The sequence below is a fragment of the Haemaphysalis longicornis genome, unplaced genomic scaffold, assembly GCF_048455015.1.
Source record: "Haemaphysalis longicornis isolate Haplotype H1 unplaced genomic scaffold, Haemaphysalis longicornis Haplotype H1 scaffold_7, whole genome shotgun sequence".
Taxonomy (NCBI): domain Eukaryota; kingdom Metazoa; phylum Arthropoda; class Arachnida; order Ixodida; family Ixodidae; genus Haemaphysalis; species Haemaphysalis longicornis.
Window position 1 is genome coordinate 61,143,038 of NW_027526422.1, and position 15,925 is coordinate 61,158,962.

General features: G+C 47.2%; 1 protein-coding gene across 1 annotated transcript in view; it reads right to left on the reverse strand.

The window, feature by feature from the left end:
* Positions 1-15,925, reverse strand: part of LOC144145793 (cyclin N-terminal domain-containing protein 1-like) — a 134,260-nt gene that overhangs the window by 9,759 nt on the left and 108,576 nt on the right. The window lies entirely within an intron of this gene.

Here is a 15,925-nt window from a genome sequence, read left to right on the forward strand (position 1 = left end):
GCCGTTTACCGCGCTTGTGAACACGCGCCTCACGAGGAGCGCCCGGCGTCGTCCAGGCTTGCGCGCGGCGCTCGCAAAAAAATACCAAGAAAACAGTTCACGTGCGTCCGTGCCTTAAGGGGGGAGCACAAGACAGCTCGAGCTACAGCCGCCCAGTTCGCGAAGCCGGTTGCCGCTTGTTCTAGCGCGTGCTCACGCGTTCCTTTTTGGGAGTGCTGTAAAAGCCTGCGGACAAAACGATCCGGGCCCGCCGGTCATGCATGAGCAAGACGACGATACAGATAGATATGACAATGACTACTATTACCACAGTGAAAAGCGACGACGGAACATGGAGATAAACAATTTCAAACTTAATTCCATGCGTGGTTGTGTTTCCTTCAGCGCTCACTTAAAAAGAAATCCTCCAGCTCCGCTATGGTTTAATCCTTACGCGACTTAGTGCAAGCTTCTCCAATTCTTCACTGTACGTCGCCGTAATCGCATGTTTCTTTCCCGTTGTTTTGGTAAATAATGGTTACTGTTTGTTTTAGATGCGACGGCATCTCATTCACTCGCCTTGTCCGTCCATACACCGTTGTCGTTGTCCGCCCACACCCCTTTCCCATTCTCCTCGCCGCGCGAGCTGCGCTCTCCGCCGCTCACACCCTCTCCTCTCCGATAGCGAACACTCTCGCGAGGGGCATGGGATTGGATTCGATTGGATTGGCTTGGCTTGGGTTGGGTTTGGATTGGATTGGATTAGGTTGGATTTGGATTGGATTGGATTAAAGTGGATTGTTTTGGATTGTGTTGCGTCATAGCCGCGCCACGTTGCGTCATAGCCGCGGCAGGGGGTTCACGGCACGTTTCACGCGATAGGAGAATCAACCTAACGGAAACAACAACGGAACCCACTATGCCTCGCATCTATCTACACAGGGGTTCCCGCGAGGGGAGGTGGGAGTAATTTTTGACAAGTTCTGTACTTCCAGTTGCTTTTCTTTTGCTGCCCTGCAACACTTTTCTTTTCTTCTATTTACAAGGTTATGCGGTACTTCTGGCTGTTTAAACAGCGTGTTGTTCTTAAAATTTTATATAATTCTATATCCGCAAATATTTTGATCAACACGCCAACTGTATTGTATTCCTTTGCTCATTCTCCACCCAACAGTGAAGCCCGTAAGGGCGACTAGGTACCTGTATGATTAAAAAAATAAAAGAAATAAATCGGCACAGAAATCGTGGTGCTTATCATTATTTGTTGCCAATCAACTGCACTACGAAGTATACGCTTCACACTTGCCTCGCACTAATTTATGTTGATTTTATTTCTTTTCCTTCAATTTTAATCCAATTTATTTACCCACAGTGTGCATAGGAAGGGACATGGAAAAAGTTGAACACTCACGTAATACGCGCAACACCCCGATATGCCAGGCAAAGCAGCCTTGGCAAATATTGCATATTCAGTGCGAACACACAGAAAAAAATTACAATAACAGGGTTTGTATAGGCGACTTCTGACCGCGGAGCTGTTGTTACTAACCGTAAGTTCCATGTTGCAGAAAAAAAATATCAAGAAAATGCCGAGTGCTCGTGAGCGCATTTTTTTTTTTTTTAGAAGAGGTTTGTCTGGGCGGGTTAGATGGCACATGTCTGCGCGAAGTTGGCGGTAACAAAAAGCTCCAGGGAACCCCTTTTAGAGTAGCAGAAAAGATTAAGATAACGCGCTACTCGTAATGGATGAACAGCGACAATCCAGACACCTGGTAGACTGACTTCCACCGCACGATCCCGGCCTGCGGCAACTGCGGTGTCGTCTGCCAGCGGAACCAACAGCATCGACGAGCGGAATCGTCGGTGCTAAACGTGCACGTGCACACCGCTTCACTGAACATGTGACATTCAGTGTATACCGTAACACCGCTATTGATTATTTTTAAGTTAATAAATGTTTTTTTTTACTTTAAAGCGCGAGACACATGCACGACGGAGGCGTTTGATGCGAAGCACGACTGGTGGGAAATATGGCATGCGCGCGTGCATGCGTGTGTGCGATGCATGCGTCGTCGGCGTCCCTCCGCCCGCGAAAATGCCCACCGTCGATTTGTCCACAGAGTGACAGAACTGAGAACGAGAGGGCGCAATGATGTGGTGGCGCTGCCTTCGCTTCTCGGAGCACGTTGCTATAGGGACGTCACGTCGAAGCGCGGCTGCCCGTGCACATGCCTCAGCCGATGCGCCAGTCGCACACCCTCTCGACGTTTCTCGTGACTCTCGCCACCCCTCCCACGCATTCTAAAATGGAGTCTGCAGCCACTACGAGGCGTCGAAAGAGGAAGGAATGAAAATCACGGCGACAAAACGCCGATACTTGTGGGCAAGAAAATGAGGGACAGGCCGCCAATGCCTCTGATAAAGCGAGCGAATATGGCCACTGAAACCGTTTGGACGGTGTACTGGGGACGTGCCAGAAACTGCGTCGCGTACTTCTGAAGGAGAAGCAAGGCGTGTGCATCGGGCCGAGCCTCGATTTCGGGAGCGAGAAGGAAGACCTGCTCACGAATTCCTAAAGATCCGCCAATGAATATGTTCAGATATTTTTTTCTTCCTCTACCACATCTTGTGGAGTGCAAGGAACTGCCAGGGGTCCTGGCGCCATCGACGGAGCAGTGAGAGGCCCTGCTGTCCAGCGAGGTCGTGGATGACCAGCGCGCACTGTAAACGCAAACTAGCCGGAACTGGAGTTTTAATCAAGTAATATTCCCTGAAAAGTACCTATAGCAAAAAATGTACTCCCTAGGCATGATCTAAAGAAGTGGACGAACCTCCATGGTAGTACCGTAGCCCATCCGGGTAGCAAAAGGGAGGATTTAGAACGACTTAACACCATTTGTGAGATGGCGTTCGGTTCCTTGTATACTACCACGTCCACAATAAACGCCCTATCTGAGGTAATCATCTCAAGCGGGCGGTCGCCATGTTAGTCTTCTGTTGTCTCCGCGCACCAGCACTTCAACCGTGGCCTAATGCTAATTAGAACGAGTAAGCAGGACGCGACGGTTGCACGCAGCTACAAAACCAATACCGTACGTATACCCGTATAGATGCTTCAACCAGCGCGATCACAGGCAGAGAGCGCGGCCGTGTTGTCTCAATCTGTTTATTTTGGCGATAGGTGGTGTCGAACTCTGCTGCTAACGAAGAGGCAGTTCTCGCCGTTGCAAACAATTGCAACGCTCATCTGCTTCGCTTGCTTGCGCATACATAGACGATTTAAATTCCCGTGCCAGCGCGCCAACACACCCGACTGCAGCGACTCAACTTGCCCTGGCGGCACGACTGGCTGCCCGGATGTAAACAACCTCTGTGCTATCAACGCAGCGCGGCCGGTGACTCGGCGCGGCCGGAGCTTCAAGCCTCGCCTTGGGCCGTCGTTTTTTCTTATTTGTGAACTACTAGTAGTGCCATTTGGTGGAAAGATTTTCATGTGCCCCTGTCACACGAGGAACGGCCGCAAACAGCATTTGGATACGGCGACAGGTGTGGACAGCTCGCTGGTAAGTGGTCTTTCATCAGTCGATGCGTTTGTCAAACGTTTGGATAGGGTTAACAGCGAAGTACCCGGGTACCCGTGCCGCTCACAGCTCGTACACGCACGGGCAAAGAAAAAAGCGCACACTCGTATTATTTTACTTGTTTGTGGGTTTTGGGGTATGCGTTCGCATTCTTTTGTGGGCCGGTTTGTAACAGGGCATTCGAGGTAAAATCGTTTGTCGCGCGCGGCGTCGTATCAAAGCAACGTGGCGGTTACTTCGTGCTGGCGAAAATCAGCGCAGTCAGACGGAAGCGGGAAGGAAGGTAGAGAGATCGGGAAAGAGGGCGCTAATATATAAAAGAAAGCGTAATGCAAGACGAGAAATATAACACAACCCGCCTGCATTTCTCCGAACTTCAGGACAGAGCCGCACACGGGTACGTTGTCACAAACTCGAGCGTACGACGTCTAAAAGTACCGTATATTTTTTTTTTTTTTTCATTTTTCAACGTGACCTGAGCCACTTATCTTCTCATTGCCGCGCATGCAGACCTGATTGTGTCCCTGTGTTTGAGCGCACAGCCATCCTTTTGCGACATAAGAACCAGCAAACGCGAGAAATTGTAGAAGCCAGCCACATCAGAAAAGCTGGTTCCGAATGTATCAGTCATCCCTCTATCGCCCTGCTTAATCGAGAAGTCGCATATTTAGACGCACATTGAGCGCTATGTCGGGGCTTCTGGGAATGCGTGTTGGGGGTGGAAGGAAGGTCTTAATCCATGTATGATGCGGTTATCTTTGCTGATTTTTCGCCTTTCGTGCGCCTCAAAGTTCGTTTTGTGGTTTTGTTGTTACGGTTTTTTAGTATTTTCGGCTGAGTGCACCGAGAACTGTGACGCATTGGGGGCGTGGCAATTGGGCGCTTGGGCATATAAAGCTTTGAATTGTGCAATAATAAACTAGTTGCGAGTGTGCGCGTGTGCCGTCTTCATGTGTTCTTGTCCTCGTTAATTTGCGCGCAGTTTATTTTTCGCAATGCATAATTACCAACTCGCCCAACTCGCAACCCTTTTACAGATCCTATAATCCGTAAAAATGAGTTGCCTGTCCTTTTAGGTACGGCAAAATCTCGCGCAGCGCATCATTCTGCCAGAGGGCCATATCCTAATGTCAATGCACACACTATGAAAGCAGCTTGCACTTAATGCGTCACATTGTCTGCTGATAAGCATTTTAGATTCGCCCCTCTCATCATCATTCACTTCGTGCAGATGGCGGGATTTTCTTTCATAGCTTGTTGTCACTGCAGTAATTAATAGCAGAATCAGTCCTACAAATCACAGAAACGGTTCGTTTCACGTTGAAAGTACTCACAGTAACACACTTTGCACCACACGGAGGAACAATCGGTTGCAGTGATGAGGCATAAGGGTAACTTGTTGTTAAAGGGTCATTGAAGACAACCAGCAAGTTGATTTCAAACGGAAGTCGGACCTCCGCATAGCCATTTCAGCATTGATTTAGTGTCAAGATGCCTTAAGTGCTGAGAAATCGCTGTTCAACTGCTCATCAAACGTGACGCAAACACGACTGCAGTCGCTGTTTGCATCAGGATAAACCGGAAGCAAGTGAAGCAGCGGTGATTAATAGCAGTATACAAGCAACTGAATACAACATTACCACGTACCAAGCAGTTTGGTCAGTTCCGGTCAAATCGCTCATGCTTCCCCAAACTCCCCTGTCATTTGCCGTTCGAGACCACTAAGCAAAATGTTTCTCCATTGGACCTGTGATCAGTATTTAGGCTTCACTGAAGAAAAACATTGGCCTTTTGAGGCCTCGCAAGTTTTGGCGTCGAACGATTTTCTCATGCGTAGCTCGCATGCTCCCTTGGAAAGCGGTACTGCCACCCCAAGTATGGACGAGTAGCACCATCCAGCGGCAGCCAAGAAAGAAGTTGTGCGCGTCAGGCCACTTAAGCCCTTCCGGTGAAAACGTGTTTTTGCTAGTTTCAACCTTATTTTAAAACAAATTCCAGGTGCAAGAGGGGTATAATAGTGTTCTCCGTGAGCTCGTCTATCAACCTAGAGAGACTTGCATTTTAACTTCACTGTCATTTAAAGTTGTGCTCGAGTATATTGTGCGGAAGTAATATCTTTTTTATTGCTGCAAAAGCCACGATGGTTAATGTACTGGCACTTGGTTTTATGAAGGCTTTGCATTCCTAATTTAAGTTCTGAAATTCGCAGGGAACCTGGCATAATAATTTTATTACTGTATCGAATTATTAAGTTCATTTAACCATAGGGTCTGTTTTGCATTTTACATGTGGGGCATTTTTTTTTCTTTTTTGCTTTTTCAGGTAGATGTTCCTTTGACTCCCTGCCTGCATTCCGCGAACGGGGAAATTAGCCTCCGCATCGATGGCCAGAGTGTCTTGACTGCATCATCTTTACTGGGAGGACTGTGTAGTCTGTTTGCATCGTTCTGGGTTTTCAACATTCAATATCCCAAGAAGGCACACAGAGCTCTAACGTTTGTGGAACATGCCTTTCTGGACCTTGCCAGCACCAAACCACGTGGGAAGGATTTAGAACTAATTAACTTTTATCGCATCAATATCCCTCACCAATATTTTATTTGTTTTCAATCCTGTAATCATTGGATAGTAGTTTAAAGAATTTCGTATTATGTTTCTGACGTTTTCTTTTTTTTTACTGAACAGGGGATATTTGATGTGCCCTTCTGTATGCTGATAATACAGCTATCTTTTAGTGAAGCAATAATATTAACCAACTAATATAACTTGAAACAATTATCTAAATAATGTTGGCAACTGGTGCCAAATGAATCAACTCAAAATTATCGGAAAAACACAAATTACATGGCTTTTTCTTCTCACTCTGAAGAAGCTGTCGCGATACCACCCATTTTGTTCTATATCCTTGCAATTAACCCCTCAGACTGGGTCACTTTTCTTGGCGCATTTGTGTCTTTATCAAAACGCACTGGTATTTTCCGCAGCGTATTTCTCGTTCTTTATATTACTCATTTATCCATAGCCATCTCATTGCTGTCTGTCTCCTACATCATTTATCTCTTGTGCCTTTACCATCTACAAAATGCTCGTTACCTTTCAATATCAAATGGTTACACAGCTCTCGCTCATTTCACCACCAATTTAAAAAATTGTGTGTTGTTGTAAACCACTGCAACCATTTTTTTCACTTTGTGTACTGAGTACTGATGCGTACTGATAAGTACTCACGCGTTCTCAATCCTCTAGTATTATATAATGATGTCACTTACCATGCCGTTGTGTTTGTGCCTATATGTTTTTCGCGTATTTCCAGTTCTTGTAGTAATATTGTTTCTACAGTTTGTTCAACTAGCACACAGATCGCTCATTTCACCACCAACTGAAATTTTTTTGTTGTTGTAAAACACTGCAACCATTTTTTTTCACTTTGTGTACTGAGTGCTGATGCGTTCTGATAAGTTCTGATAAGTACTGACGCGTTCTAGATCCTCTAGTATTATATAATGATTTCACTTACCATGTGGTTGTGTTTGCGCCTATCTTTGTTTTTCGCGTATTTCCAGTTCTTGTAGTAATATTAATTCTACGGTTTGTTCAACTAGCATTCTATTCTGTCTTCCATTCCTAACTGGCGTGTTTTTAGCAATTTACCATTTTTTTCTTTCTTATAGGAGGTCGCCCTAAGTTTTTATTTCGGAGTCTCCTTGTGTACACCATGTACCATGTAAACTTGTCTGCGAAAGTTCGTTTGAAATAAACCTGAAACCGAGCAAAACCGTGTGAAATCAGTACTCCCGCAGGGAACTAGAAACTCTCCCTTGTGGCCTTGAAAAAACTCCTTTCGGAAGGCCTACAAAACCGCCCCAACTTTGCAAAACTCCATTCAAAAGAAATATATGCTTCCCTTGAACCTCCTAAAAACTCCCCCCGCGAGGCCTACAAAACGTAAAACTCCATGCAAAAGAAGTAAATGCTTCCCTTGAACCTCCTCAAAACGCCCCTAAAATAACATAAGTACTTCCCAAGGGAGCCATAATAGGCTCCTATTCAACCGCCTAAAAATTCCATAAACATCACTTAAAAACGCCTTGAGGAAGTAAATAATACTCCATTTTGATCTCCTTAAATTCTCCCTAACATTTCTTAACACTCCCTAACTACCTGCTTTCTATCACCTAAAAACACCCTGTTTAGAGGAGGTAAACAAAACCTCCCTGTTCCATGTAGTAAAAAAACTCCTACAAGGAGGATCACTAGAGGACAGGCGAAAAAGAACCTCTAGGGAGTATATGGGTGGAAAAAAAGTTTAGAGTGTACGCTTCACCGCTTACATGTACGGAAACGCGTTCACAGTCGCCAACGACAATGTGCATGAGAAAGTTGTGGAGTCCATCGAGGCATTCGTGCGGCGGCCGCGTAGGGACACGCTCTGGCTGACGCCAGCGTCGTTTGGAGTTTGTGGAACCGATCGTAGTGTCTCTGCCTACTGTGCTCCTCGCACCGTAACCGCCAGTTCCTGGTTCAATAAATCGATCTTTCTTTTATCTACTTAAACCTGTTTTCTTATTTCTACGTGCTGCAAAAACGGGCCTCCACAGAAGGGCTTTTCTACTCCCAAAACCGGTTATATCGCCTGTTCGTATACTCCGCCTCTTCACCAGGCGTAAAAGCCTTATCATATTAACCACGACCTAAATATGAGCATAGTTTTTAACAATTCTTCGAGGGAAACGCTATTGGCAAAAACGAAAACAGGTTGGTGGTGCGGCGGTGAGTACGGCTATATTAAAACGATCCGAGCCTATTTACTCTTGTGAGTGAAAAGCACCTTCCAAGCATCCACGCTTACCTTATAACCCAGTCTCAAAGGAAACTCAGTTTCAGGGAATACCATGATATTGAAATCGGACGGAATGAGGCCAGAATGAATGCCTGAGTCACCTTGTTTAGAAGTAACTCAAAAACGTCGATGGGACATACCTGGTCCGAACTGCACATGTCTTATGCGTATTATACTTTTTTTTTCCAAGTGGGTTGTAAGCGGTTTTTTTTTTTTTCTAGTAAATTTGGGGTGTAACATGTACGGCACAGCTTGGTAAATCCAGGCAAATTTGCAGCTACCACGATGTTTGTGGCCGAGCGTGCCGGGTTGAATTCGTGCGCAAAATGGCAGCCGAGTACTTATTTACCTGTTACGCAAGCGATAAAACTAGGGCAGCTACGGCCGAAGTGGAATAAAATAAGAAGTATCTACTTGATTTGTGGGGAACAGTAACACCAGTTTTATACCCGTGCCGCACGTACACGAAAAATGACATTAAGTGTTTAAGGTCTTAAGATACCGAATGACATTATTTGGGCGGGCCGTGCTACACGCGAAAACGCAAATGCATTAAATGTGTTAGGCATGCTGGTGAAAATGATCAAAAAGAGAAATGCGCTCATATTTTAGAAGTTTTTAACATAGAGAAAAATGTCTTAGAAGGGTTCAAATGCTTTTTTTGTGAAAGGAAACGTTATGGGAAATAGTGTTTTCTAAAAAAATGATGTAAGCCGTTTCTAAAGGTGGCTTCAGCAGCTGCCGTCGCCTGTAGTGGTAGCCAAATCCCAAACCAGGACCAGGAACATGATGTTTTTGCCTTTGCCACTGTTTTAGTGAACTTCGTCTTCTTCAGAACTTCGCCGCCAAGAGTGCACAAAAAATCGTTTTATTTCGAAGTTCAGCTACATTTCCGCGTCAACACTCTGGTGCTGAGAGAGAGAGAGAGGGAGAAACTTTGAGTCCCATGGGCCTAGTCTGGGTAGCGGGTGACCGGCGGTGGTAACCGGCCGGTGACCATTGCAGCTCGCTGGATGACCTTAGCCTGGACCTCACGGTCCGAGCTGCACAACGCCTTCGACCAGTGCTCTCCGTCAGTGAAAGGGGGGAATGGGTTGTGGGGGCACTGCCACATGCAGTGGTCTTGGGTATCGAGGGACCCGCAGTCGGGGCACAAAGGGGTGAGGTACAAAGAAGGGTAGATTAGGTGAGTCGATATCGGCAGGGGAGTACGTGTCTGGGTGAGTCGCCATAGGCGTTCCTCTTCGTTGGAGAAGGTCGGAGCGGCTGGGGGTAGTTGGCGGCGGGAGAGGCGGTAGTGCGAGATTATGTCGTTGAAGGTAACAAGTCTGTCGCGGGCTGATAGGGCTCCGTGGAAGGGCTCAAGGCCAGGACCAGCTCGGACGGTGAGCTCTCGAGCGGCCCTGTATGCTGCCTCGTTCCCCCCCACACCCGTATGGGCCGGAGTCCACACCAGCTCGACTGGGGTGGTGGGAGAATTTTGAAGAAGGATTTTGAGGGCCAAAGGCGAGATCATTCCTTTGGCGAAATTTTTAACGGCCGTTTTGTAATCGGAAATTACGATGGAGGGGGGTGGACTCAGGGTGGCTACTGCCGCCTCTTCTGCGGCCGCCGGGGAGTGAGTGTGCAGAGTAAGGGAAGGAAGCGGAGGGGCGACAGGGCCTTTAATGACCGCTACCGCATCAGCTTCACGGCTCATGTATCTCGCAGCGTAAACGTAGACAGTGGAGGGGGTGATTGGGTACCGCTTGGTTAACGTCCTCGCCCTGTGCTCCCTGCGCGCTCGATGAAACGTCGGGTGCACATTGCGCGGTATGGGTCTCACCGTTTTAGAAGCTCATGAATGTGGCTGGGAAGGGGAATGGGCGCGTCGATAAGGGATGGGCTGTCAAGGCGCAGCCGTCGGAGAAGCATTCTGCCTGAGAGTGTGGCTGTGAGACGAGTGAGCTGACTCAAGAGATGCGCCTCAATCAACACTTGGGGTCTCTGGTGCTGAGAGTTTCGTTGATTTCATTTGGTGCTCATTGCGTTCAAGAGGAGGCAGATTTAAAGCGTTCGTGAAAGCGAATGAGTTGTGGGGAACTCCTTAAACCAAAAATGACATTCATTAGATTTTTACGTGTAGCAGCGAATTAATGGTATTAAAACGTAAGCCATCAAGCACTTAATGCCATTTTTCGTGCACGTGGGGCACGGGTATTACATCTTGTTATACAATGATACTTGGGGTACAATGATACATACAATAATACTTGGGGAGGCACATAGCGACGGCATACAGTCACGCAGAGACATTCAGATATCACTAGGTACATGAACTGAAATACAAGCTAATACACTAGAAAAAAGTATGTCTTGGCGCTGCCGTAGAGTACTTGTAAAACTTCGTCGTACCTGCGCTTGCCCTGAGAACAAGCGCAGGAGGTAAAGCAGGGGAATGGGGGTGAGGAGACGGAATAGTGCAGGGTGTTCGCCCAAATTATGGCAGCAGAGTTTGCGTGTTTGGGGGTGGGGGCTTCAAGCATCAAATGCGGTGGATCGGTTGAAATCCATTTGCACGTACGAAAAAAAAAAAAAAAGACGGCCGAGGAGTGATCCTCGGAGGACGCCTAATGTTTGTGAATAGAATTTGCGGCCAGCTAGCACAAACAAATTCGGATAGTTTGAATAGTAATTTGTTCTCGATGGTCTGAAAGGTCAAAATAAAAAAAAGTTTAAACTGCGAAATGTTCGAATACCATTCTTGGACCAAGATTATTCGCGATATCAAGAAATATTGCTGCGATTTGTGGTTATGCTCCGACACGTGCGCCGATGGGGCAACCAAAACAGAGGCTTGGGCTTCAGTACCGAAATTAATACGCTGTATGAAAAAGATTAATTAATACTTTAGTAGAGAAGACCTAATATCTATGACTAAAATTATCGTTTATTATCAAAAACGTTTTAAGAATTTCACATTAACATAAACCAATAAAACAAAACTCAAAAATTTTCGGCTGAAATTTGTAAAGTGCCTTTTTAAGTGTTGGTTATAATTTTAATTGACACAGACACGCCACGATTTATTGCCGCCTTTCTTCGATTAGCAACTTCAGGCACTCCACTAGATATAAATACCAAAAAATAATGTAGTTGTCATGCTATGAAAAAGTGTCAGATACAAATATGCCCTGTAAATGAACGGTAGATACTCAGCTGCAAGCATGAAGTCAGCGTCCACAAGACGAGGCAGTGGTCCCTTCACTGTAGGAAATACTAGCAGCATACGATAACCACAACATAACTCTTCAGGTGATGCATCGTGTTATTCGAAGCGTTGCACTCCTAGTCGAATACCTTGTCGAAGAAAAGAAGCGCTGCGAGTAGAAGGCTTTATTGCAACTGCGTCGTGGAACAACTGCCAATACATGCGGTAAAGGGCAAAGCACTTCTTCTACGGTGTCGTAGGGTAAAAACACTTCCCATCGTTTCATTCCTCACTGCGGCTCGCGCAGAAGATCAAAAACACGTAAAGCCCAGACATAAAAAATAGCACAATCACGATGAACCCGATGACTCCCAGGAATGCGTTTGGGTTAGAAGACGATTCCTCTGCCTTTTCAGACATGATGAGCAACAGCAGGCAGATGGCCCCGGAACCCCACGTTAGCGCCAACACAATGGCGAGTGCAGTAGTCTTCCGCACAGGCAGGGGGCCCGTTTCGCCGGGCGAAGGCAGAAGAGGTGCGCCCTCACCGCTGTCCCATCGCCGCCCAGAGGTTCGACGTCCGTGAATGGCATCGGCGGTCCTCAATGGCGGAGGATGGGACCCGGGGCTACTGGCCCGGGTCGCGTCACTCGGCGAGTTGCTGTCGTCGGCTGAGACGTCACTTGGCGGGAGGTGCCACCTCACAGACTTCTTCTTGCGGGGTGCTGGCGTTGCCATCCAATCCTCGCCTACAGGGTGAGTCGACGCGTACTTGTGCGTAGTCACGGGTTCGAGCTGTGAAGAGGTCCGTCCGGGGTTCGGCGTCATTCGGGTTTCTGTCGGAATCCAGTAGCCAAATGTGTGCATGAAGCCGAGCGTGATGCAGCGCAGTTCGTGAAGAATGCGGGAAAAGTGGGGTTCTGCTTTCCAGACCAAAAGAACCAAGCGCGTTGAGTCTGCGCTACTTTTTTTTTTTTTCTGTCAAAGTTAGAACACCATGCCCAGACGTCTGTCGACTATCCGCAGGCTGCGTCCAGTATGAAACTATCGTGGCAGGGCGTAGCAGGAGTCTCTATCAGCCGGCCATGTGTTTCCACAACTATCGCTAGATTAAACGCTCGTGACAATCGAAGGGCGCGGGTGCTACTGGGCGGCAGCGTATCCCGTCTCCTTATATTTCGAGATTGGTTTGAGCATCTTATTTGCTGGTTTCAGACTGCAGGCTGACGCTTTTCTTTCAATGCTTACTTTGCGATAAAGTTTCGTCAAAGGCCGTGACTTTTAAAACAATTAGGCTTGTTACATTTTAGTTTTAATGAACATTTAACTCCCCCCCTAAGTGGCCTTTGAATTCTAGGAACGGTCCGTACCATGCCTTTTTGAAAAAATCGACGCGTGCAGTGATCGCGTTGCCCCAGGTCACGGAGAAAGAATAAGTTAGGCGGCGAAACTTGGCTTCTTAGCGCGGCCAGATAATGTCACAAGCGCTCGTCATACGTTAAAGGAGCACTGACACGAAAATTTTGTTACACTTTTATTGCTTTTATCGATGCTTAATGGCCTGGCGAACCTGAAACAGCACTTCAAATACTTCAGCGCGCGATAGTTAATTACATTGAACGGCCTGAAAATCGTTTGTTTCAAATTCCCGCGCTTTCATCCCGAACGGCGCATATGACAGACTTCCTGCCTGACCTCACCGCTTTGTGCGGACGTCACCGGCGCCCGCTTGAAAGGGTGCTGCGCCCGCTCGCCGCTCGTGGGGCCGCGCGCATGAAGTGACGTCACGAGCTTTTGACGAGCGCTGCCACGTCACTTCTTTTGGCTCTCCCTGGATGATGTCACGCTGATGTCCATTTGCTGAGTGCCGCTCCGCGCGCTGCTCCGTCGGCGTGATAAATGAGATCCAATTAAACTATCCCGGGCGGCACAGAAAGTGTGCCCCAAGACCGGCCCGTCTATGGCCGCTTTCTGGCATGTCCGGCCAGCATCCAGGTTCTGGCAGCCACTGATCATGCGTTGAACGGCCGACATTCGGCAACCAGCGCTTCGGTATTTTTCCGTCCGCCCGTGTCCGGAGTCCGGACGCACAACGGCAGCTAACCGGCTGCCAGATATTCAGTCCTCTTACGGCTGCCGATGTTGAGAAAGAGAACGGCCGAAGTACGGCCTTAGGGCATCCGTTTTTTCTTCGGGAAGCGGTAATCGGCCGAAGCACGGCAAGCGACCGGCCACAGAAAATGCGTATTCTTGCGGCAGTTGGTGTTCGAAAGGAGACCGGCCGGAGCGCGGCTGCCGTGCATTCGTTGTTTCAACGGTGAACCGCGCATCCGGCGGTAGAATATTCGTTTTCTTCGGCCAACCAGTGTTATGAAGGATACCGGCCGACGTACGGCCCCAGAATATACGTTTTTCATTCGGTTAGCTGTCCTCGGCCGAATTACGGCAAGCGAATGACCACAGAATATTTGGCAACCGGTGTTCAAGAGGAGGCCGGCCTACGTAAGGTATCTGGTTATACGTCATTTTTTCGGCAAACGGCATACAGCCGAACACGGCACGCGCCTGGGCGCCGAGAATTCATGCACAGACGTGTTTGGGAGGAGACCGACCGGTTTTTTCCTGGGGGGAGAAAAAACCGTTAGGGAGCCGAACGGCGGGGACGCGTTTTTCATCCGCTCCGTGTTTCTACGTTTTAAATGAACGAACATCGTTTGTCAAACAGTAATGAGTGTTCTCGGTGAACGGGCAAGGTGCAAGGACTCACTGGACATTAGCAGGGAACCTTTTAGGCCATCGAAATGTCATTTATTACCACAAAAAGACTGTGCCACACTGACGGGTGAGCTAAGCCTCGCCAGTCATCGCCGCTACCACGCCTCTGCCGCCGGCTTCGTCGACGCATCAGCTCGAGGCTATTCGCCCCCTCAAGAAATGGAGAGCGAGACATCGACCCGGCAGAGATGTCCGATCCGAGATGCAGATGGTTCACCAAAATAACTGGCCTTCAAGGGCGTCGAGCAAGCGGCCACCACGCAGGAGCTAATCCGCCACCATGTCAAGGACTCCCCACCAAAGAAAGGCAAGTGCGAGCAAAAGCGCAAGTTATTCTGCTTACAATTAAACTGCGACAAGCAATGTTGCACTATGTTGTTGGTGATGAACGTAGAAGAGACTCGCTCGTGCATTGGTAGCATCAACTTCATGTCCTGCACTATGTTACTTCATGGGATTTTACGACTGCCTATTTAGAAAAAAAATATTTTAAATTTGCGATAACAACAGAGCCTTGTCACTGACGAAGCCTAGCTGTTAATTTAGTTCCGATGTTTGAAGGTGAGCTTAGCTACTCCTGGGATATGACTCATTTGGTTAAACATAATCGCCAGCATCCTAGCAAACACGGATTTTGTCAGGATTTTCTTGCTCAACGCAGATTGTTGAGTTCACGCACGATTTGGCTCTTGCAATAGATAAGCTTAAAGTGGTTGACTGTATATTCTTGGACTGCAAAAAAACAAATGATGGTGTTCCATATCACCTTCTGCGTTGTACATTTCATCCTATGAACTGAATGAATCGGTTTTCGCATTGTTATTACTATTGGCCCTATAGCTTTGTTCAAAAGTACTGTGTAGTTTACCGGACTACAGCGAATGAACGTGATTCCGTATACCTGCAGCTTTATTCGAATTTAATAACATCCTGGTGTGCTGATTCATAAAAGTTTTTGGATGTTAAACAGTGTGTTAACGGCACCTTTACAAGAAAACCTTCATTCCAATTGAATACGTATACCGTAAATTATGCTGCTGTGACAATGGCCGAGGAATATAAATACCTAGGAGTTTATTTAGAGAGTGGTTAGAGGTTAAATAGGCAGGTTCACACCATAAAAGTTACGGCTGCATATGTTTTTGACTTTCTGAGACGAAATTTCATTGAACCTCCATCTAACTGAAAAGAACAACCGTATTTCACTCATGTGCGCTCAATCTTGGAGTACGCATGTGTTTTCGTGGATCCCTACACCAAAGAGCTGGTTGATACGCTCAAAAACATACAGAATATGTCAGTGCGATTCGTATTAGGTAATTGGCACGCTCAACTAGGCATGAGAGAAAGTAAAAGTAAACTGAAATGACAGGACGTGAAATATCACAGACGAAACCAAAGGTTGAACTTTTTTCGTAATATCTATCATTCGAAAACTGGAGTAGAAGGGGAGAAGTATGTCCAAGCGCCATTCTACATATGGCAAAGTGGTACCGCTAGCTTAAACCAAATTATTAACTTTCCTTTAAAGGCGACGCCTTGCGCGACTCATTTTATTTT